General features: G+C 36.8%; 1 protein-coding gene across 1 annotated transcript in view; it reads left to right on the top strand.

Moving 5' to 3' along the window:
• Positions 1 to 1745: 1745 nt before the first annotated feature.
• Positions 1746 to 25005, top strand: part of GALNT3 (polypeptide N-acetylgalactosaminyltransferase 3) — a 98969-nt gene continuing 75709 nt past the window's right edge. The window contains exon 1 of the mRNA XM_025405426.1: positions 1746 to 1885. The gene's annotated coding sequence lies outside the window, so the exon portion shown is untranslated. The remainder of the gene's footprint in view (positions 1886 to 25005) is intronic.

Below are 25005 nucleotides of genomic sequence, written 5' to 3'. Positions count from 1 at the left end.
TATATATATATATATATATATATATATATATATATATAAATAACACTATGGCTACCAAAACTCATTATTTCAGGTGCTAGCGAATGTAGTCACAACCAAGACTAGGCTTGAACTCTTCCTTTCAGCTTCCCGACGGCCAAGTAACAGAGTGAAAGGTCAGATAATTTACTTAGACCTCAGGCTGTCATTAATATTGTCAACGAATTGCTTTGATCTCATTAGCTTTGGTTAGAATTGCTAAGCAAATAAGCCGAAGTGAAATTTTATTCTATCCCATGGCCTATCTAGTACCTTAACCCCAGACAACCTTTTTACATGATGATCACAACCAAGCTGGTGGATGGGCATGAACCTTTTATTGCTATCAGAAAAAAAAAATCAAAGTGCAAGCTCTTTCGAATGTGAGTGAGTGAATGCCCATGGTGTATCTAGCATCTATATACTGTGTTCTAGAAGTGTGTTAGTTTGGCTTAAAGAAAAACTATAAATTCTTTGTCTTCATTCGGAAATCAGTAATTCTCAAAAGAGAAAGTAGTTTGTAACCCCTAGGAAGATCAGTGATTCTCAAAAGTGGTTACGGTTTATAACCTCTAGGGGGACACATCAGAATCTCCTGAGGAAAATACTGAACTATGCAATCCCTTCTCAACTTTCCCCTAGAGAGAGATTCTGACAACATTGTCTCCTATCTAAGATTTCATGATGACTGTCATGAATCCCCATTATTGATGGGAGAAAAAGTTTACATCAGGTGTACTGAGATGCAAAAGGAAAAGAATTGTTGTTATAAGCTGAAATTGTTAATAGAAGTGCACACAAAACAAAACAGCAGCAAGATATTATGCAATTAGCTGACATGCGTAGTGACATGTTTGCCACATTATACAGAAAAAAATAACTAGTTTTTTCATGAGCCAAATTTCAATAACAACTATTAAGTGGTACTTTAAATGCACCATTTATAGAAAGAACCTTTTTCAGAAGCACTGGAAAATTTTAACTCATATATACTAGTTGAAAGAAAAAAGGTACTTGCTTATATTTCAATAAGCCCTCTCTGCACTGAGAAAACAACGTTGTTGACTACCTTTTGTTTCTTGCCTCGATACTGGTTCTCTAGCTTTCTCTTTTTTGTGTGTGGTTTTCTTTTGTTTTTTTTTTTTTGTTTTTTTTTTTGTTAGTACACAATTCTTACTATTTCAAACCTCACATTGACTCAGATGAAGGAGGCAACAGAATTTCTGGACACCGTGTACCCTTTAGATAATGTACCTCAACAATGATTCAGTTTCTTTTTCTAATTTTGCAGATCATTTAACAAAGTGTACAGCTGAAAATGGTTTGTGTAAGTGGTTTTTCATCTGTGAGCTTATTATATTTCCTTTGAAAATTGTTCTTTGTGATTTCAACATCTTCTGGGGGTAGGGTGGTGACATTTTATATATATATATGTATTTTTTTTCTCTGTCTCTCTCTGTATGCTTTTTAAATCCAACAGTCACTTCCCTTTCCTCGTGATAATCACTTCTTTTATAGACTGAAAGCACTTTGTGCTTTTTCCTCTGTAATCCTAGTTGATTATACAGTATCTTCATTGTTGCTCGGTGTATAAGTCTTCGAGGTTTCAGCTGCACTCTCCAAATCATGATGAGCTTCAACCATGGCCACTGACGAAACCTCAGGCATTTCAGCTGGTATTTTGAACAAATTTATTTACTGCCTTTATTATAATGTTGTCGGACAGTTGTGCATCTAGATGATCTGATGGAGTTTACACTTCAGAGTCACTGGGAATGCCAAAGATTTATTTGTCTCTCATTCATTAAGAAGGAAAAAAGAAAGAAAATGTAACTAATTGAAGAGTCTGGATGACAATTATCTTTTTGTGAGTATTTTCTCCTCGATCTTCTCCTAATTTAAACCAATATAATGCTTAACCAATGCCCATTCACATTTCACAGGTATTTGTTCTGTTTTTTTAAGACAACTAACTCCTCCTATACATAAAGGGGAAGAAAATAGAAATATTTTTTAAAACCCAGGAAGAACTTTTAAGTCCTAGAATATTAAAGGAAAGTTGCAGATAAGTTAACCTCGCAAGGATACTACTAAAAGGAATTATTATAACATAGATTCACTTCTGACCTTTAAGGTGGAAAGTATAAGAATGATATTCTTAAGTTTCATGAATTGTACATGTTTTAATTATTGTTGTATTATGCTTTAAAAGTATCTTTCCACTGGACATTCTTAAATCAAGGTAAAAATTACATTAAAATTGTAGTTGCCATTATATTTCTTCTAATTTATATGTATATGTATATCAGAAAAAATTGTATGTATGCATATATTTCTTTTTACATTTGCCATCATTGACAAGAAAAGTTTTTAAAATGTCACAGAATACATCAAGAGTAGACTATTTTATTTTCACCACTAATGGTAAACTTGATTATTTTCAATAATTTTCTACATTGAATATTGCCACCTATCACTTGTTGGTGATCTTTCTCTGAATGTTACTGCTCAGAAATATAGCTACAGCTGTGTCACTTTTTAAGGAATGAAATTATTTTGGGGGAAACTATTACATGTAAATTTGTGATATAATGTTATTTGTGGCTTGAGAGTATATTGAAGATGTTAGATTTACACAGAAATATTTTCTTAGTATGACATCAGGGTTGATAGTACATTATTACTTAATAATATTAAAGAAATACAGGCACAAATTACAAGATAATTTTCTCATTTTAAAAATTCTTCTCATGAAAATAACCTGTGAACCCTTGAAAAAAAATTTGTTTTAATGTTGATTTAAGACATTATTGGATTATGTGTGATTATAGAAGCCCAGCATATTGCAATTCATGCTTTTTCGAGCTTTTAAGTGTTGCTATCCTTGTGTGCCCTCTGTGCTTACATGTTGAAAATTTTTCATGTGACATTCAGGCTGTTCTGAGGGTCATTTGATGAAACTGTTTGTGCATCCCATGGTGCAGGGCCCAGACCACCCAATGTTTCTTTAACAGTTGCACTTCTGCAAAGAGGCATGATGGTCGATGCTGGGAGGCTCTTAAATTGAGAAAATACAGACCAATTCAGAAATAGTTTTGCCACTGAGCTTGTGTAACCAGCTTGGATGGCCAGATACATCTTCTTTTATAGTGACCAAATGGGACCAAGAGGTTATTTATTTATTTATTTTTCTTAAAAATGAGATAACAATATTTACTAGTTAAGGTTATTTTAAGGATTAAGGGAAGGGAAACGGTGATCTGCTATTTATAGAGTATCGACTATGAATAGGGCATTTTGTTTGGTGTTTGAAAGGCTTTGTTTGCAGGTCACACTTTAGGTACTGTTGGTTATGTTAATAGCTCAACTTCAGAGAACTTCTAACAAAAAGGTGGTTACTGTAATTTTATTACAATTCCACTGCTAAGTGTGGAGATATAGCCCCATTCACAAGGTTTACTCTTTGCAGCTGGAGAGTAGCATTCTAATGAGAAAAAAGGCTGAGAAGTTATTCATACCTCTTCAGATGAAGTAATGTTTGTACCTTCCAATGCTAAATTTTGTTGTTGCTATAACAAGAACTAAATAAGATTTAGATTTTGTTAGCCTCTGAATATTCTGGAGTTAGCCGAAGAGGAAAAAAAAAATAAACACCTTTTTTTAACTCATTGGTAAAATTCAGGAGCTGCAAAATAAAATAGGTACTACTAAATTCTATCTGTTCCTTTTGGTTGATCACCTTATAGAAAGAAATGAACTACGAACCCTAAATGGAACACATATATCTATTAGTAGGCAGAGAAATCCAAATAAAAACCTTGACAATTTATTTAAAATAATTTTGAACAGAAAGGATTCCCTACTCTGGGTACCACAAAGTTTTTATAACTTCCCCTGGATAATTGAGGTTGGTACATATACCCTAAAGTAAACAGCAAGTAACTTCTCTACATGGTTGTCACAAAACCCATGGACCTTTATATATATATATATATGTATTCATATTATATATATATAAGCATACATTTTAGATAGATTAGATAGGTAGATACATAGAGAGATAGATAGATAGACAGATAGATAAATAGATAGATAGATAGATAGATAGATAGATAGATAGATAGATAGATAGATAGATAGATAGATAGATAGATAGATAGACAGACAGATAGATGCACACACACAAACACAGACACAGGAAAGGATATGACCATGATAGGCATAAGGATGGCCAAGGGAGGGTATAACATCTGAAAAAAAATCATGGTAAAAAGAAGTAAAAGAAAACAGAAAACAGAGAGAAAATGTACCAAGAAAAGGCAAATTGAATTTGTAAACACGTGGAAGTTCAAGACTATTCGCATCAGGCCAAGTCCTAACATTCCAGTGACACTTGCAGACATTACTGTTATAGCACATTAATTGTTATGGGTACTTGGATATTCTATGCTATAAGTCTATAGTTAATTTCTAATCACTGCAAACAATCAATAATTCTACTGAAAACATTTAGATTTTTTTAAAAAGGGAAGTGAACTAACAAAAAGTAGTCATTAGGTTAAGTGATGAATCACATAAAATAAACCGTAATTCTCAAAAAGTGTAGATAAATGAAGTTATTTCTTATTTACCCTATATTTATCCTTCATCTATCTTATCAAAATGGATAAAATCACTTTCAGCCAAATTATAACATTTATTGTAGGGCATATTACCTCAAATTTATAGCCAAGGGTAAATACTGTATTTAAGGTAAGGACTTGTATCTTAGGTTTTCTGTTTTGTTTCACTTGTTTTCATTTTTTGGTTTACTTATTCACTCATTTATTAATGTATCATTTCCAACTTCCTGAAACACTGGATTGAAAATATATTCTTGACCCTATGTCTAAAAATGTTAAAGTTGTGTGATTATTTGGAGAAGGATTATGTTAGCTTTTCCTAGTATTTCCTTCCTTATGAAATCAGGTTGACCAGGACAAAAGAACAATTCCATTGGCGCATTCTGCCTTGCAGAGCAAGTTGTCCACAGGAACCTGTGTGTGCAGGTTCCATAGCCCTTGATTGGTGAGTGAATGAGAGGGACTGACAGTGGAACTCAGGCTGAAAGGCTCTTTTTGCTGTTTATACATAGAGTAATGATCTACCACGAGACTGTTCTGCTCAAAGGCAATGATTTTGTCGAACAGATTCTCTTCCATTAAGATAAGACTAATGAACAAATTCTAACAATGGCCAAAATATTTGCCATCGTGTTTTCTCCAAGTACAAATCTAAGAAATTAATTATTTTATCTTTAGAAAAAATTTTCCTCTGCTCCCCACAGCATTCAAACCACATTTTCCTGATGTGGCTTCCTTTCCCAATAAAATGTTGGGTACATAGTTTTGTAAATTCAAATATCCAAGGTCAGCATAAGCTCTTAGCCAATAACAATAGAGCTTCATTCCACAGCAGTTTTAGTTGTCTTTGGGGATACCTCAACTGCTGAGAGATGAGTTAGTCACACTCTGTAGTTAATAATGTTCAATCATTAGCTGTCTGGTCAGGCCTGTCTCTTTTTTCCCTCCATATTTTTTCAGTTCATTCTTGACCTCATTTCCATTTTCCCTTCCCCCACAAGCAGCCATTCCAATGAGTTTGATATATGTCATTGAGTATATAAATATCTTTGAAAAATACATAAACTCATTATATGCATGCATGTTTTAATTTAAGTAAGTGGTATTGTGCAATAGATTTCATTCTCTGCCATATTTTTTATTCACTCAAACATGCTGTTTTTGAGATGATGCTATAAGTACTCATTCATTGCTACCAACTACTGCATGTTATTCCATAGTGTGCATTGAATATATTTTATTTATCTGTTCCCTAATAATAGAACTTGTTTGACACCAGCTCCTAGCTCCCACAAAATACGTGGGAGACCCTATCATTGGATCTAGGGTACACCCACAAATTTCTTCAAACATTACTAACTGACCTCATCAGTCCTAGATTCCCACTAACCTTGTACAAAGGCTGCAAGTCTCACTGTTCCCTCAACACCTAGTATTATGGAAAATTATAATTTTTACAAACCTGATGGGTATAAAAGGATATCTCATTTTAATTTGTGTTTTTCTGGTTATTAGTGAGGGTGACCATTTTACCAAACATTGTTAGCCATTTGAAGTTCTCTTCTATTAATTGTGTTTTCAAATCTTTCCAAATATTTAAATTTGTCTTACCTTATAGCATATTCACAGTTTTTTAAATGTAAAATGATTGAAAAAAATTAGGATGGCTACCTATCTAGCATCTTTTGGCTTAGAAGATGGCATAGAAGTTGGAAATTAGATTACTTGGGAAATTTTTCAGATCGTGAGGACTATTAAACATGTGTTTGAATCACAGTTTTACAATTAAATTGCTGGGTGAATTAGAGCAAGATACTTTTTCTTCGTGTGTTTCTGGCTGGCTGTGCGTGTGTAAAATGGGGGAAATAATTGTGACTTATTGTATGGATTTGCTATTTTCTGTAAGATGACATATAAAGTTTGCAGTATAGCGCATGGACAACTGCAGGTGTTTCATAAAAATTAGTTTCTTCCTATTCTATATGATATATATATATATATATATATGAGGAACTCAATAAATAAAAGCTCAAAGTACTGATGTCATCATCATCATTATCATTGTTTGGAAGTATTTAGGAAAAGCCTAACCTGAAGATGAGTATAGACCATCTGTCTTCTTAAGATTTTGTCCAGTCCTGTGTATTCATAGAATTCACTCACACAAATTTGCCTTAGTGGTGATAAGTTATCAGATTTCTTATGTTCCCTTGCAGGCCTGGTAAATTGCTGATGTTTGTCATTTTCTTAAAATCTTGTAATTTCTTCAGATGTTTTCTATACTGATTTGAAAATCACCAAATTAAACCTAAAAAAATCCATACAATTTAACTAAGGCCATATTCCTTCCATCTTTTCCTTCTCCCTCCTTCTTTCTTTGTCTCCCTTTCTTCTTTTCTTTTCCTTTCTTTTCTTTGCCTTTCTTTCTTTTCTTTCTTTCTTTCTTTTTCTTTCTTTCTTTCTTTCTTTCCTTTCTTTCTTCCTTTCTTTCTTTCATTCTTTCTTTCTTTCTTTTTCTTTCTTTCTTTTCTCTCTTTCTCTTTCTTTTGGCTATTTTATAGTTTATTTATAACCAAACACCTTATATTACTTACTTTTGCTGTTTAATAAATTACCCCCAAACTTATTATCTTAAAACCAAACACTTTTATTATCTCACACTTTCTGTGAGTCAGGAGACTGGGCATGGCTTAGTTGAGTCCTTTACTTACTGTCTCACCAGTCTTTAAGCAAGGTGTCAACTGGGCTGTATTCTCATCTGGAGGCTTAACTAAGGAGGAATCTGCTTCTAAGCTCATTCACATTGTTGGCAGAATTCACTTCCTTGCAATTGTAGCACTGAGGGCTCTGGCTTCTTGCTGGGTGTTGACTGGAGGTTACCCTCAGCTCCTAGAGGCCACCCTCAGTGCCCAAAGGCCACCTGCAGTTCCTCATCACCCACGCTTTCCTAACATGGCTGCTATTGTAACTTCATCAAGCCAGGAAGGAGAGTCTCTAGAAGAGTCTGCTAGCAAGACAGAATCTTATATAAATGTAACATAATCACAGAGTGACACCTGATGACCTTTGCCATATTTCATTGGTTAGAAGCAAGTCACAGTAGCTTCTGGCCACATTCAGTGGGAAGGAATTATCCAAAGATGTGAACACCAGGAGGCAGAAATCTTGGAGCATTTCTGCCACATGACTCAAACACCACCATCTGCAGGTAGACAAACAAAGACAAAGACCAGAGACTCTGCTGAATAGTGTTATGCTCTGTCCTACTTATTTAGAAATCTTAAAATCTGTGAATTAGGTAACTCTTCAATACTTTACATTTAGTTCTGCTTCTATCTCTTATTCCTTAACGTTCGTTTGCTATTCCATTTTTCATATCAATTTCTGTATGAGTCCCTCTCTCCATCTCTGCTTCCTTCCTTCTTCCTTTTCCTGCAAATGCTTATTTATCCCCCTTTATATTTGCAAACACTATTTTAAGTACTGCGGATACAATGATGAAAAAAATGCCCAGTCAGTCTTAATCTTCACAGAGCTTATAAGTAACTAGGGAATCAAAATTATATAGACAATCCCAAGATACTGTCACAAACAGGATCACAGAGAAAGCCCAAAGTGATGATCGGGCTACCCCACCTGGGAGGGAACCCAACCCATTCTGGAGGGGAAAAAAGACTTCTCAGCAGATGTGACCTCACAAATCTAGTTAAAAACATAGTATAGTAGTGAAGTGGTAGAATGTGGAAATCTATATTGAGGACTAAACATTTTTGATCTAAAGAGCAAGAAGAATTGCCTTTATTTCACATGCTTGAAATTGTAGCTTATACTTCAATCGATAAGTACATATAGTTCTACTGATGCATTAGTAAAAAGAATCTATAAACAAACCCAATGAAGATTATATTTTAATATCATTTAATAAAAATTACGATTATCTAAACTTGGGCAAACTCTTTACTTTTTGTATTACACCATTCTTGTGCTGTTATGAAGAAATATCTGAGAGTGGGTAATTTATAAAATAAGAAGTTTGGCTCACAGTTCTGCAAACTGTGCAAGAAGAGTAGCAGCATCTGCTTCTGGGGTGGCCTCAGGAAGCTTCCAATCATGGCAGAAGGCAAGGCCAGGTGTGGTGGTAGCTCATGCCTGTAATCCCAGCACATCGAGAGGCCAAGTGGGGGCAGATCGCTTGGCACAAAATATAGAGACCAGCCTGGGAAACATGGCAAAACCCCATCTCTACAAAAAAATACAAAAATCACCTGGGCATGGTGGTGCATGCCTATGGTCTCATCTATTTGGGAGGCTAAGGTGAGAGAATTGCTTGAGCCTGGAAGCTTGAGGCTACAGTGAGCTATGATTACACTATTGCATAAAAACCTGAGTGACAGAGTGAGACCCTTTCTCGAAAGAAGTCAAGGGGGAGTACGCACATCATGAGGCAAAAACAGGAGCAAAAGAAAGGAAGTTGGGGTGGGAGGGAGGTGCCACACACTTTTAAACCACGTGATCTCAGTGTTGACTCAGAGCTCACTTATCACCAAGGGGATGGCCCAAGCCATTCATGAGGAATCTGCCCCCATGATCCAAATACCTTCCACCAGGCTTCACCTCTAACACTGGGGATTACAGTTCAACATGAGATTTGGGTAGGGACAAATATTCAAACTACCTCACTTCTCTATGCTTCAGGTCCCTTATCAACAAAATGGGTGGGTACTGGTCATTTCTAAAGCATTTTACTAGTTCAAAACTCCATAAATCTATGAGTGTGTAGGGGGTGAGAATGGCATGTTATGTCAACAAGAATGTTGCTCTTGGAAGACACTTTAGCCGAGATCCAAACTTAGGTCTCTCATCCAGTCAAGGTAAGACCTCCCTCTACTAGCAAAGCCTCCCTCTACTTTGTGTGAATTATCAAAAGGCGCCACCTCCTCGCGGATGCACTGAAAGGCATCCCTTCTGCAAGGCACAGGGCTTTTCAAGAGCTGTGAGGGATGGATTTTAGGCACCCCTGATGCTCCCATGCAGAGCGGAAAAAAAGTACATCATGGTTCTGAGATCAATGTTATTTCTGATCTAGTTGTGACATTTAAAGTTCTGGCTTCATGAGAAATGAGAGACGTTCTGGCAGAGGTGTAGGCAATGATTTGTCCGTGGTCACTACCAACCTTATAATACATATAAATTCCTGAACACTGCAGTTTAGGAAAGGAGGTCCTCTTGGATTTTAACAGTATTTTTCTTGGCACTTAACATTTTTGTAGGCAGAATTGTGTGTTTGCATTTAAAAAAATCTATTTTAGTTTTCTCTTTAGCCAGTCTTTTTTCAGACTTTGGTATAATTATACTTAAGATGTTTTGGGAACAGCAAAATGATCAGCTTTACAATGCACAGCCCACTGTCTATTGAGGTAGATTTACCATTCACCCCTTCTGGGTGAGGGCTCCTGTCGCAGCCCCTCCTCTGCTGCGGAGCTGACAGACTGCATTTCTTGCTCTTCCTGGGATCCCAGACACCCCTCTTCCCTTCTCCGAGGGACTTGCTACTACCCACGGCTCAGCCTGTGACTCATCTCTCCAGAGTAGGCTGCACCACTGGCTGCCTGGTGGCTATTCAAGAGTCATTATTTATACCTGTTTAAATCCCCACTGGTTTCAAAGCCTCAGAGGAGGTGAGTCCCATCCAGCAGATGTCTTTCTTTTAGATAGAATTAACTTAGGCTTGTAAATGCCCTAGAAGCTAAATACCTTCTTTGCTGCCTCACTAGCTGACAGATGGATGGATTGTATTTTTTAATTCAATTTTGGCACTGTACTAGGTCGCCATGGGCTGGGCAGATCCTGAAGAGAACCAACTTGAGTCTGACAGTCCTTCCAGAACATGGCACCCACCTCCACCATATGACACAGCCAAGTACGGCCTTAAAATGAAAATATAAGATGGGAATATTATATACAAATGTACATATTGGGCAATTAAATAAAATAAGCCACTTCTCTGACAACAGAAATTTACTGAGAGTGAGCTTAGAGAGAGAGTCATCTTTAATCCTCACTATCATCAATATCATAATGGCTAATATTTATTCATCAATCATTTACAATCTGCCAAACTTTTGCTAAGCATTTTTCTGAATTACCTTATTTAATCCTAGCTAAGTTGCTATTTTATTTTAAGGGCAGTCTCCTTTATTTTACAAACAACTTTCCAATAATTAATTAGTAAAATGTTTAAATGACTCCGTATATGGTGTTAAATATGGGATTGATGAATATGTATTTACATGGAAAGATGCCCATGAGACATTTTAAGTTGGGAAATGAACAAAACAAAAAAGCTGTTGCAAAAGATTTTCTTTTCAACAACTTTGAACTTTATGCAAAAAAAGGATTTTTTTTTTCGTTTGGAAATAGAAAATGTATATTATACATGTGTATATCCCATTATATAAAAACGATATTTACATACAAGGAATAATTGGTTACATTGTAATATGGTTAATTCCAAAGAATGGGATGGAAGTGAAGGAAGGGGGTGAACTCTCTTCTTTCACTTTACTCACGTCCTTATAATTTATTTTAACTACAAACACTATATTGATTTTTGTAATAGAGAACTTTTTAAGGTAAAAGTAAATGAATGAAAGATGTCATAGACTCATCAAGTTCTAAGCATTTTCTTTATACCACCCAAATGAGTGTTTCATCTAAGTTCTGAAGCATCAATGTAATGGCAAGCCTATAAACATTCACAATTGACTAAAGTTAAGTAAACCTAACAAAAACAAAGAAGTCTGTATCTATTTTTCAATTGACCTAAATAGAGATTGTTCATAGTAGAGCATGCTGGCAGTTAGCCAGTTCCTTGTAATAATTTAATGGCGGTGATGATAATTATAACCAACATTTATACAGTGATTCTCAGATTTACAGATTAAAAAAGCAAGCTCACTTATAGGTTTCATCTGACCCTTATAGTGACGCTTTTAAGGAGATATTTTATGCTAGCAATAAAAGCAGTGCTATATTAAGCACCTGCATTCCCAGGTGCCAAGCACTGTACAAAGTGGACTACATATGCCATCCCATTTAATCCTCAAAAAGATCCTATGGATTAAGCATGTGTTGGGTTCAGCAGCAAGTTAGAGAAAATAAGTAACAACAATGGTTAAAAAAAAAATAGAAATGCATTTCTTTCTTCTCTAAAACCCTGGGCTTTGGTGGTGATTCCATGGTCAGGAGGGATCCAGGGCTCTGCTCTTGTTCTACTGTTCTCAACACAGTTTACATTTCATGGTTCAAGATGACTTCTCTAGCTCCACCCATCATGTCTGAATTCTAGCCATAAGGAAGAAAATGGCATTCTCCCTCCTTTTTAAAACTTTTAAAACTTCTTGGAAGTTACAGCCACCACTTTTATTTAGACCTCCGTGTCCAGAATTTAACCACATAAACACATCTAGCTGCAAGAACGGGCTGACAACATGGACTTCTTTCTGGCATCTGTGTCTAGCTAACTTTTGGGGGTATTTACTGATGAAGAAGGGGAGAATGGATATTGAGGTAAAACTAGCAGTCTCAGACATAATATATTATTATTCTCATTCTACAAGTGAGAAGCTAATGAATATATCCAGTGTTACAAAGCCAGTAAGTGATAGGGTTAAGTTTGTTTGACTGTGAAGTTTATGCTCTTTCCACCACAGTAGACTGTCTCTTATACTCTTAATCTATTTCCTAAGATAGATAAGTTAGAATTCAGCTAATCAGATATAAAACACTTTTTATTTTTTTTTCTTTCTTAAAGTTTCTTTATTATTTATAACTTTTACACTAAATTTGTTCAAAGCTGGATTTATTAGAACAACAAATGTCACCTGTTACATTTGCTTATTTGCACCCATATATTCAGCATAACCAATCACCTCTCACATGAGCAATTAGAAAACTCATTACACTTCTAAAGTCAAGGTTATTAAATTTTTCAATACATTACAATTGTGACTTGCTGGAAGAACAGTGACGACTGTTTCTTTTTTCGTCTCATGTTATGAAATCTCAAGAAATCAATCAGTTTTTTTGATTACAAAAAGGTCCTTTATTTGGACATAATATTGAAATAACTTGTCGGCCGGGCGCGGTGGCTCACGCCTGTAATCCCAGCACTTTGGGAGGCCGAGGCGGGCGGATCACAAGGTCAGGAGATCGAGACCATGGTGAAACCCCGTCTCTACTAAAAATACAAAAAAAATTAGCCGGGCGCGGTGGCAGGTGCCTGTAGTCCCAGCTACTTGGGAGGCTGAGGCAGGAGAATGGCAGGAACCCGGGAGGCGGAGCTTGCAGTGAGCCGAGATCGCGCCACTGCACTCCAGCCAGGGGGACAGAGCAAGACTCCGTCTCAAAAAAAAAAAAAAAAAAAAAAAAGAAATAACTTGTCAGAATGTTAAGAGCTCAATACTCATTTCTCCTAATTGCTTTGAATAGTAGTACAGAATCTCATTACAAACTTTGTTCTCTACTGTAATGTAGTTTGAAAATCATACCCCAGCCAAGTTAATATTTGCTCATTCAATTTTTCTAGTAATTACAGTCGTTTTGGAAAAATGGCATGAGTAGAAACCAACCCAAGGGCATAGATGTGAGACCAATGGAGACATACAGTTAGAACTACAGAACTTGATGAGGTCCTGCTGGCTGTCTCATGTTGAAAACTTAAATGGCCATTTCTGAGACAGTGTAATAATGCATATGAAAACTTCACAGAGTCCACAAAGTCAGTTTTTAAACAAAAGGCCAGCTATCAAAGTTTTGCTTTTGGCCTGGATACCTATTTGCTACATCAGCTAGTGGGCTTACCAGAAATAAGCAGGTACCCCATACATGTGTACTTTTGGTTAATACATAGTTTAAAAATAGAAGTTTCTAGAATAAATTATAATATTCCCATCTAATAGCTGTAAAAGTGACATTCAGTAAAGAATAATAAGGAAATCTTTGGATAAAGAGAAATGACATCTCTATAGCCATCAAGACTGGCTTATATCTCAATACAAGAAACTGTTTCATGTAAGATTGCATTAAATCAGATACGGGGTTGGAATGACACTTGTTTAATGATGATTGCAATAACAATGTAATACAGTTACGTAATTAATTAGATGCTAAACACTATGTGTCTAAGAGTTTTATGCTGTAACAGAAGTAAAGGAGATTCATGTGTGGCTACAACCCTGCTGTCTATTGAGCACTTGAAATGTGGCTGGTCCAAATTGCGATGTGCTCTAAGTGCAAAATACACACAGGATTTTGAAGACATAGTATAAAAATAAGAATGTAGGCCGGGTGCGGTGGCTCATGCCTGTAATCCCAGCACTTTGGGAGGCCAAGGTGGGTGGATCATGAGGTCAGGAGATCGAGACCATCCTGGCTAACACAGTGAAACCCCGTCTCTACTAAAAATACAAAAATTAGCCGGGTGCGGTGGCGGGCACCTGTAGTCCCAGCTACTCCAGAGGCTGAGGCAGGAGAATGACGTGAACCCGGGAGATGCAGCTTGCAGTGAGCTGAGATGGTGCCACTGCACTCCAGCCTGGGCAACAGAGCGAGACTCCATCTCAAAAAAAAAAAAAAAAAAAAAAAAAGAAGAGAGAGAATGTAAAATAACTCTATAGTTTTTATGTTAATTACATGTTGAAGTGATATTTTAGATATATTGGGTTAAATAAAACATAATATTAACTTTATTTTCACCTATTTCTTTTTACTTTTTAAATGTAACTGCTAGAAAAATTTAAACTACATATATGTAGCTTGCATGAGAAGCTCATGTGAGATATACTTTTTGAACAATGATGGTCTACACAAAGAGAAGCAAAGGAGAAAACAAGGACAGAGGGTCTTCACCATTGTTTACGAAGAAAAAAAAGTTCTCACTGTGAAGTGTCTTGAATCTCCCAGTCACTAGAGAGGGGATCTTGTTTCTGGGTTGCAGTACTTCAACAGGATTTCTAAAGATTTATTTCAAGCTCTCTGAAAATTCATCCCATTCCCTTTTAAAGAACTCACCTTCAGGAGGGAAGGGAGGAGTTGAGGCAGAGAAATTTCCAATAACTAATTTGGTTTCCCAGATCTTCCAATAGAGGAAGGAGTGTCTAGGGGAAGCAACTAATGCCTTGTGGTTATTGGAAAGAATATGCCCCACTGGAAGTAAATGCACTGATCTTGAATCAATTATAGCACTTTTCACTGCAAATAATAGAAAAACTGGCTTAAGCAATGAGGAAACATATTGTCTCAACACCAAGTCCAGAGATAAAGCAGGCTTCTGCTCCATTTTTCTGCAGTTTCTCAGGCTCTGCTTTTCTGGGTATGTTGGTTTTCTTTTCAAATTATTTTTAATAACATAATGAATTCGTGGCTTCATTTCTTCTTATTATTCTATTTATTTTTTACCACACTATCATTAAAACTTTCCAAAAATTTTGCAGGCTTTTTTTGGCCTTTATTTATTTATTTATTTATTTATGTAGTGAATATATTTATTGAGCACCTACAATGTGCCAGACATAACACAATTCTTGTTCTTATGGAGTTCGCCATCTCTCTCTTATTAGATAAAACAGACAAGTACACACAAATCATCTCTCAAGTTTGTCAAAACAATAAGGTTCTTCAATAGACTTAAAGTTACCTAAATTCAAGTCCAAAACTGTCTTTGAAATCCAGTGGCCAAATTTGGTGGAAGAACCAGCCTGGTCAGTCCAAGCCATTCCTGAGAAGGGACTTGTATCAGCAGGTTTTTCTGTTCTTCAGTCCGTGCTTTGGATCCATCAATGACTAATGCTTGTGGAACTGTGTGATGAATCTTGCCAAATATCTTTGTCAAAGAAAGAGAGTGAAGCTTTAATTTTCTGTGAAATTCTGTTTTTCTTTTTGCCCAGGTGAAACACTAGGGAGGCTCCGTAAGGCATGACTCTTTGAAGAAGGCCACTATCTTTTACTGCCACGACACCATTTCTCAGAACGCATCACATGGCCCCTGAGTGGTCAGAAGTCCAGAGAAAAACAAAACAAGCCCTCGTTTAATAGTAAAATTGTTGTCTGACCCTCTCAAATGGCTTTTTAGATCTCTTGCAAACTGAACCAGAAGATCTTTGGTTCAAGTTCCTGACTTAGCAATTTTGGATATGTTATCTCACATGCAATGATCAGGTTCTTTGTGGAAGTTCTCTTTAATTCTTTGTGAAATAGGTTGTGCTTTGTTTTATTTTTCAATGCCTATTTGAAATCTGAGGAAACAAAAGCTCGGAAAGTGACTGGGTCCTTGACTTCCCAGCTCTTTGCTACAGTTATTGGGGAACACAGTGACCCCATCCCTAATCGCTTCTTCAAGAGGTGCAAGTGACCCAGGAATTCCCCGGCCATTGCACAATGAACTTTCCATACCTTTATTGGGAATTCAATTGTGGGGAGGAAATCAAAACTTCCAAAAACATTATCAGGAGACAAAAATGAAACCCCATCTGCATTTCAATTTTCCAGTTTCTCAGTGTCAGTCACTTTGTCATGGTTTGGCTCCCACTCGTTTTCTGCTTCAACGCTCAACAAGAAGACACAGAAGTGCAGCACCACCTAGAAGTCACTTGGTAAATCCTGTTGAAAGAAAGAAAGAATGAACGAATGAGCCCAGGTTTTCTCATCCTAGAGATTGCTATGAACTTCTGTCTTTAAAGATTGGTTTAATTTCAGGCCCATCTCAGAAAGAATAACCAGTTGGTGTGATGAAGAGTTTTTACATATGGGGTTTCCTTCTAGAGCTTTTATTACATTTCATTACCATTCTCCAGAGCAGACATTTTTTTTTGTTTTTGTTTTTGTTTGTTTGCTTGTTTTGTTTTGTTGTTTGAGACGGAGTCTCGCTTTGTCGCCCAGGAGTGGAGCGATCTCGGCTCACTGCAAGCTTTGCCTCCCAGGTTCACGCCATTCTCCTGCCTCAGCAGAGCAGCAGAGCAGACAATTTTAACCAAGGATTAGGAGAGCTCAAAATATCTTTAGCACGCCTCGGTTTTCCCACATTTTTGACCAAGATACAGGAAAGAGAACAAAAAGTAGGGAGAATGACTAGCCAACTCTTAATTCTTCAGGTTGGAAAGAAATGCATTTCCTGTGAGTTGGAAAAGTCCTTCCGTTCTTTACAGGTGAGTGGACAGCAGAAGTATTTTTCTTGGTATTCTAAGTAGAAGTGGCCCTGGAAGCTGCTGAATCTTGGTTTTAATCAGTCAACTGAATTTGGCTGTGTTATGGGAAGTGGACCGCTAATCATGAGTGCCTCTTCCGGTATTCCATAAAATCCTCCCACTCCATTTCTTGGCACTATAGGCCCCTTGTTTTGACAGATAGCTCTTACCTAATGATACAGATAGTTGTTCCAATTTATGCATAATGTTTTTAGTGCTAAATTCATAACACACCATGTACTGTTTACAGCAGTGTATTGATAACACACACATACGTATGTGTAGCTAAAGACTAATAACTTTCTATTTTGTCACTTACAACAATTTGCACTTGTTAATGATTTTTTCCCAATACTTACAATCCAGAGGTAGAGTCATTACAAATAAAGTGAGGGACCTATGGCAAGAGAGGGTTTGCTTTTCCCCAAACTACTCTCTACCATACCCCCGACATCCTATCTCTATCTCTCTTCCCTCATCTAAAAAAAAGAAAACCACAAAATCTCTCCTAAGGATGTTTGTCAATGATTAAAATTCTACCTTCAATGGCATATATTCCTTTGATAGACTGCATCTCTTAATGGTATATAAATTACTCTGGAGAAAGGTTAACGTTGTGATTTTGCTATTTAGCCTTTGATGTTGATGGCGAAGAATGCATAGATCATGAAGCTGCTAAATAAATCCTCACAGTGGTATTGGTGGTAGGTGAGATTGCACCAGGCAATTTTGAGTATCAAGGGAAATTTTTGTCTACTGAACACTGTGGGCAGGGTTGGCATTCAGATTGTGCTTCTTTCTTCTTGCTTGTGGCTATAGAAGGCTAGAAAAGTATTATATAATCATGAAAAGCACTTGGAACGACTCCTGGTACTATCAGCTTTGTTGAAATTTGTACTGACTTGAGTTATGTTAACTAAAGTCTAATTGTTAAAACATTTATTATCAGAATGTATTTCTGATAATGTTTATACAATTAAGAAGTGGCAAAGTTGGCCTAAGAAGCCGAATGTATCTGATTCTGGATACAAACCTTACTGTTTTGGAATCATATACATTAGGCTTCTTAGGCCAACTTTGCCACTTCTTGATCATATAAACTTCAACTATCAGAGCCTCATTTTCAGTTAAAGTTTATTTAAGTCAAGAGTAGTCTCCCTTTATCCATGGTTTCAATTTTTGCAGTTTCAGTTAGCCCTGGTCAACCTGAAAATATTAAATGGAAAATTCCAGAATTAAACAATTCTTAAGTTTTAAATTTTGTGCCCTTCTGAGTAGCGTGATGAAATCTCATGCTGTCCCGCTCTGTCCTCCTCGAGACATGAATCCTCACCTGCACGCTGTACACACTACTTGCCTATTAGTCACTTAGTATCCGTCTTGGTTATCAGATTGACTGTCCTGGCAGCCCAGTGCTTGGACTCAAATAACCTTTATTTTACTTACTAATGGCTCCAAAGTGCAAGAGGAGGGATACTAGCAATTTGAATATGCCAAAAAGAAGGCGTCAGTTGCTTCCTTTAAGTGAAAAGATAAAAGTCGTCAATTTTAGGGAGGAAAAAAATCATATGCTGAGATTGCTAAGATGTTCTGTCTGTGAAATTGTGAAGAAGGAAAAGAAATTTCTGCCAGTTTGGTTGTCACATCACAAATTGCAGAAATTACAGCCACAGTGCATGCTAAGTGCTTGGTTAGATGGAAAAGGCATTAAACTTGTGAGTAGAAGACATGAACAGATACGTATTCCAACTGATGGCCATCAGGTGTGGTACTCTTCTAGGTTTCAGCTATCCACTGGGGTCTTGGAACTTATCCCCCATGGATTAGTGGGGGACTGTTGTACTTATTTTATAGTATTAGTATAGTATATTGTATAGTACTTTATAGTATTACATATTAAGTAAGATAATGTGAGGTGGTTATTTAACACAGTGTAGATTTACTTAAATAATAAAGGTAACAATGATGATAATGATGATGATAGATGAGACTTTAACAGATGCATGTCAAGGTTTTACTCTTTTCAGTTGCTATATTAGTATTAAAATAAAACCTCTTAGGTTCCTAAGTAAAGACGTTTTTGACGACATGGTAATAGAATTTTTGAACATTAATGTCTTTTGACATGATAAGTCCAAATCTATACCTATTCCCAAGGCCCAACCTAGATCTATTATTACTAAAGATATTAATACATGCTTTGAGTTCTTTGCAATATAAGTAAGTCAAACGCTACATATCATCTTACCTCTTTCCTTGACAGTCTGTGAGCTCCTTGAGTTCCATCCTGCATACTTTTTAGACCGTGCTTCCGTTTTGACTTCAATCATTTTCATAGAATCAACCTACAGTGATTCCTTACCCTGTATGCATCCATATACCCAACCACCTATGGTTGTCTCCATCTGAATGCCCCTCCCCAGCCCACCCTTACCTTCTTGGAGCCTTTAGAATTTGGTTTAGGTATCACCTCTTCTAGAAACCTTCCCTTTCATATATAGTTCAAGAGTTCCTCTTCTGAATACTTACAAGTTACATTATATACTTTGTGTAACGTGACTAGTTGGCAACACACATGCTTGATATATAATTAGTATATCATGAATAAAGTCACTTGGTCCTTTCAACCACTTCTATTTTCACACACATATGCTTCACTCATTTATATTGCACATGTCTTATAGATTACTAATTTATTTATCTATGCTTAATGCATCTTCTGAGCTTCACGCATCCTGTTTATTTTCTTGCCTTCTACAGCCGAATTGATTACTTGCAAATACGCATTACAGATTATGTATTTTTATCATTCAGTACCACCAATTTGAAATACTATCTCTTCTTGAAATTTACCCTTGACAGTTTACCCTTTGAACCTAATCCAGGTATTAAAGATTACTAATTTAAAGGAAAAACAATTTGTTCCTTTAAGTCTCAAGGTGATTTACAGAAGTCAAGTTAAATGGCACCTTGGTTAACTACTTTAACCTCTCTAAGCTTTAGCTTCCTCTATCATAAAAGTAAGACTTTATATCAGATACATGTGAATGCTGCCATTTCAGCTTCATAGGGGCACGGGGGCATGTTCACTTTTGAATGGTTTAGCAGATCATATAGAGTGAGTATCTCTCAGGTCTAAGGATAGGTGGAGAGGGTTGAATATCTAAATCAGTACAAGGAAAAATACCCTATAAGGCTGGGCATGGCAACTCAGACCTGTAATCCCAGCACTTTGGGAAGGTGAGGAAGCAGGATCGCCTGAGTCCAGGAGTTTGAGATCACCCTGGAAACACAGTGAGACCCCAAATTTTAAAATTTTTTAAATTAAAAATTAAACTAGCCGAGCAAGGTGGCGGGTACCTGTAGTCCCAGCTACTAGGAGGCTGAGGCAGGAGAATGGCATAAACCCAGGAGGTGGAGCTTGCAGTGAGCTGAGATCATGCCACTGCACTGCAGCCTGGGTGACAGAGCGAGACTCCATCTCAAAAAAAAAAAAAAAATAAAATAAAAATAAAATAAAATTTAAAAAAAATTAGCCAGACATGGTGGCAGGCACCTGTCATCCTAGCTACTTGGGAGGCTAAGGTGGGAGGATCCTTTGAGCCCAGGAGTTCGAGGCTGCAGTGAGCTATGGTTGTATCACTGCACTCCAGCCTGGGTGACACAGCAAGGCTCATAACACAGAAAGAAATGCTTGCTGCCATGTGGAGTTGCTTTCAAACCTTTAGTGCAGTAGGCCTACCCATGCCTTTTCCATGACCAGTTAGTAAGTAAGTGGCCTGCTGCTGAATAAGGTGACCAACCATTCTGGTTTGCCCAGGAGTCTCCTGGTGTTAAGAGTGAAAATTCTGCAACCTGGGAAACCTCTCAGTCTCGGGCAAATCAGGATGGTTGTTGAACCTATTGCTTAGTCTCTGTTTCCTCAAATATAGAGGGGGAGATATAGACATATCCATCACAGCAGTTACAAGGGCTAAAAGAGGTAATGAGAGTAGAGTGTTTAACAACAATGCCTTCACTATGAAGGCCATGAACATCATGTTTCTCAACCACCAATCTAGTTTGGGGTTTCATCATCTCTGAGTAAACTTGTGCTTATTTTTATTTTATTTTACTTTATCTCATTTTTCATGAAACACATGTAAACTGTCAGAGAATGGCAGATGGTTCCTCCTAAAAGTGCTGGTTTGTAACAAACTTAAAGGATAGAGTTTCCTCCTCTGCATATTATTATATGCAGCATTTGACTGCTAAGGGTTAAGGTTCCTCCTGTGTGTGGTGTTCATAGTTCAAATCTTTGGTGCAGTAGGCTTAGCCATGCCTTTCCCACAACCAGTTAGTAACTAAGTGACCTATGCAGATCATAGTTTCAGTCAATATCTTCCAGGCAACTGATTAACTTCCCATAGTTCACTGTAAATCAGAATAGGCAAAATTTTCCCTACTAGCCAAATATGATGTTCAACCTAAACTTAGAGTTTCAAAACATTTCAAACAAATGCAGAGTAAAATGTTCGGTAAGTGTAGCCAGATTTGACAATTACATTTTGAATGGCTGATTACATGTTTTACAGCTGTTTAAATTTAAGTGTTTCAATTTGGATGCTTAGTTACCTTCTCCCCTGTGAGAGCACCTTGACTACTCTCAGCTTTTATACCCTTCCTTGTAGCAATGACTTCTTTGGAGGAAGTCAAATCTCATTCTCGGTGGCAGAAATAAAGTGAGCAGTGAAATGTAAACAAGGTCTCTTGACTTGACAAGATGTTCAAAATCCAAAATCCCTCTTCGCAGTGTAATAGCTATTGACAAAGTTTAAACATATATACTCTTAGCAATCAGGTTGCACCTCATTTAACGCTGAATTATCTGCCTCTGTAAATCAAGCTGCAACATTTGTGGGCATCTATTTTCAAAGATTGTTTTAGCTTTGGAGAAGGTTTCACTGGCACTCTCATCTCCCTTTCTTTTCCCTAAATTTGAGACACTTTTGAATTTGCAAAGTAATCTATTTTCTGAAATTCTGTTTCTGGCATAGGAATGTATTTAGATAAGAGAGGGAACTGATGAAATGTGAAGAGAAAAAGAGGATTATTAATCCAGGTAACAGTTATATTGTGTTTGTCATAGGTAATTTATCATTATGTGTCATCTCGACTCTTAGAAAACAAGGGATTGCTATGCCTCAGAGGGGCATCCTCTCCAACACTCCAACTTACCTTCAGCTGGGATTGGATGACCTGTCTTAAACTTCAAGGAAAGATTAACACTTTAAAATGTCTATAGAGAATCAAACAAGGATATTGTCTAGTAGATTTTAAAGGAATAGAGATTGAGAGGCTGTTCCTAGATGGGAAGGGAAACTTACAAGTCACAAGGTCTGATACTAGGTGGGGCTCTTGCTCATTCTAGGGCCTATTCTTCTCTGCATAATTTGTCTATTGTACATGACTTGATGGCACAAATCAACAGCAATCACTTCTTGTTATTATGACGTCTCATGGTTTTGGGTGCTTACTGGACTCAGTGAGGCGGTTCTTATTGGGGTGTCTCATATGGCCGCAGGCAGTGATTGCAACATCTGGTGCTCCTTGATCACCACTCTCTATCATGAGGTCTTTCTAGCATTGCAGCTCTGGGGTGTTAGATTCCCACATGGCTCTTCAGGAGTTCAAAGGCACACAGTTTCCAGTCTACTTCTTAGTTCTTCATTATTAAACATGAACACACAGCCAAGGATCATCAGGCATTTGAGGAAACTGTCTAACACAAATGATAGACTAAAATAAAACAGGAAAAAAAGGAACTTAGAGGAAATGGATATAATAACATATCATATAGGCTTCCTCTTTTCCAGCTACTGTTCTGAGTGCCAGGTACATTTTGCTCTCGTTTGTACCTCACAATAATGCCATGTGTTATTGTGTACTCTTATTGTTTCTATTTTACTGAGACAACTGATGAGCAGAGGTTAGATAACTTGCCCAAAGTCATAGGCACAGTCAATGGCAGTACTGATTGGCATTTAAGCTGGATGCAGAGTCTAAATTTCCAGCCAGTACACTATATACTAGAAACCATTCATGGAGTAACAGGAAAAGTTTCTGTAAGTCATATCCCCAGAAACAAAAGTGATTTTGCACCCATGAAAAAGAACAGAATGCTGTCTAAAAGGAATAAATTTTTTAAAAACTCTTTAAATTTAAAAAAACAATACAGTAACACAAATAAGAACAGAAGAATTTAAACACAAATTTTAAGAAAGTCAGAAACTAAAATAAAAATCAAAGAGATGAAAAACAGTATAGAAAAGACAAGAATCAGAGGTTTCACATCCAATTAACCCATTTATGCAGGAGGTTGCAAATTTCTTTTGTGTGAAAAATCAGACCTTGGCGATGACCTTGAGCAGTAAGATATAAATAACTCTCACAAGCTTAGTGTTCCAATAATGGAACACTAGGCATAAATGGATTAATAGGAGTTCCACAAACAGAGAAGAGATATAACAGAGGGCATAGCATTATCAAGGAAATCATAGAATAAACATTTCTGGTACTGAAGGGCACATTCTCAGATTGAAAACGCTGATTAAGAACCTAACACAATGAATGAAGAAAGACCCACATCCAGCAAGGCTTATCATCAGGAAGCCAGAGATAAAGAAAAGACCTTAAAAGTCTCCCAGAGACAAAAATCAGTTCTCATTACAAGGATTCAGAATCCAGATCAGATTCCACTGAACCTCTCAACAGCAGCATGGGCCCCGTTCCAGTCGGAGCACTGCCTTTAACATTCTGAGGGAAAATGATTTCCAACCTTGAATTTGGTACTGTGCCAAGCCACAATCAAGCATGAGAACAGAATAAAGATATTTTTGACATGCAGTACCTCAATATATTTACCTCTCAAATCCTACTTCTCAAGAGGCTGCTGAACGATTTGCTTCTTCACAATGAGAGGGTCAACAAAAAAAGAGGAGGACATGAAATCTAAACTATACCGGGCTGGTTAAAAATGAGAAAGAATGGGAATACTCAGAAAAAAGCAGATGACATTTCTAGTACCACAGCAGTTCAGGCTACAAAATCATTTTTGGTAAAGACTTGCAAGGGGAATAAAATTAGCCATTTGAGAGTAGGATGAACTAAGGAATCTCTGGAAAAGTTCTTGTAGAGAGACACTCTTGGGAATCTGTGTCTATTTTATAGGCAAAACACAGCAACATTTGCTCTTTCCTGGTTATCCCTCACTCACACAAGAAACCTTATTTGAGACATAGGAAAAATAATCAAAATGAAAATAAAGTTGTATCTTCAGGTCACAGGTCAAGACTGCTCTTCACTAAATATTGAGTTTTATTGTCATTTGAATGAAGAGATACAATTAGGAATAATAGAGTATCTGCCTTGGACCAGAGAAGCAAAAGGACAGACAGCCCCAGGAAGACTGTCTCCATGAAAGGAAAAGTACTACCGATAGTTCACCTAATGTGTCTTAATTTTACTGAGAGTTTAGCAGCAGTATCAGAAGATTTGAGATTGCATGAATGATAGGCACATAGGAAACAAGAAAACAAAACAGTGCATGGCTATTTTAAAGGCTAGGAATAATGGAAATTAATATGAGAAAAGAAATGTAAATTACAAAACATGGCATTTTTCAGCTGTGATTGATAGGCACAGTGACATCAATGGAAATATTAAATATTAATTTAACCCCAAAGTCTGCTATAGAGTAAGAAGATGGAAGGAGGGACATGTATTTGTGGTGTGTGGTGAGAAGCGTGCATCAGACTGCTTAATCTTAATTTCTCATACAGGGAAATCATTCAATAATGATATCTAAAATTGAAAAGTCAGTAAAGTGGGCAGGTAGTTTAGAAATTTGGAAATACATATAAACAAATCAAGTGTTGAAGATTCTGCTTTTGAAGTGAGGCGATGTAGCAGGCAAGCTACTTTTATTAAAAGCTCTCTAAGTGCTATTTTACTTTGTAAAAGCATGCATCTGTATATTACTCTGATAAAATTAAAAATTAAATAGAATTGAAGCGCCAATGAAATAATATTTATCAGTAGCTCCTATCTGTATCTATGATTGTGACTAGAAACTAAGAGCTGTT

The sequence above is a fragment of the Theropithecus gelada genome, chromosome 12, assembly GCF_003255815.1.
Source record: "Theropithecus gelada isolate Dixy chromosome 12, Tgel_1.0, whole genome shotgun sequence".
Classification (NCBI taxonomy): domain Eukaryota; kingdom Metazoa; phylum Chordata; class Mammalia; order Primates; family Cercopithecidae; genus Theropithecus; species Theropithecus gelada.
This window is presented reverse-complemented; position numbering and strand designations above follow the sequence as displayed.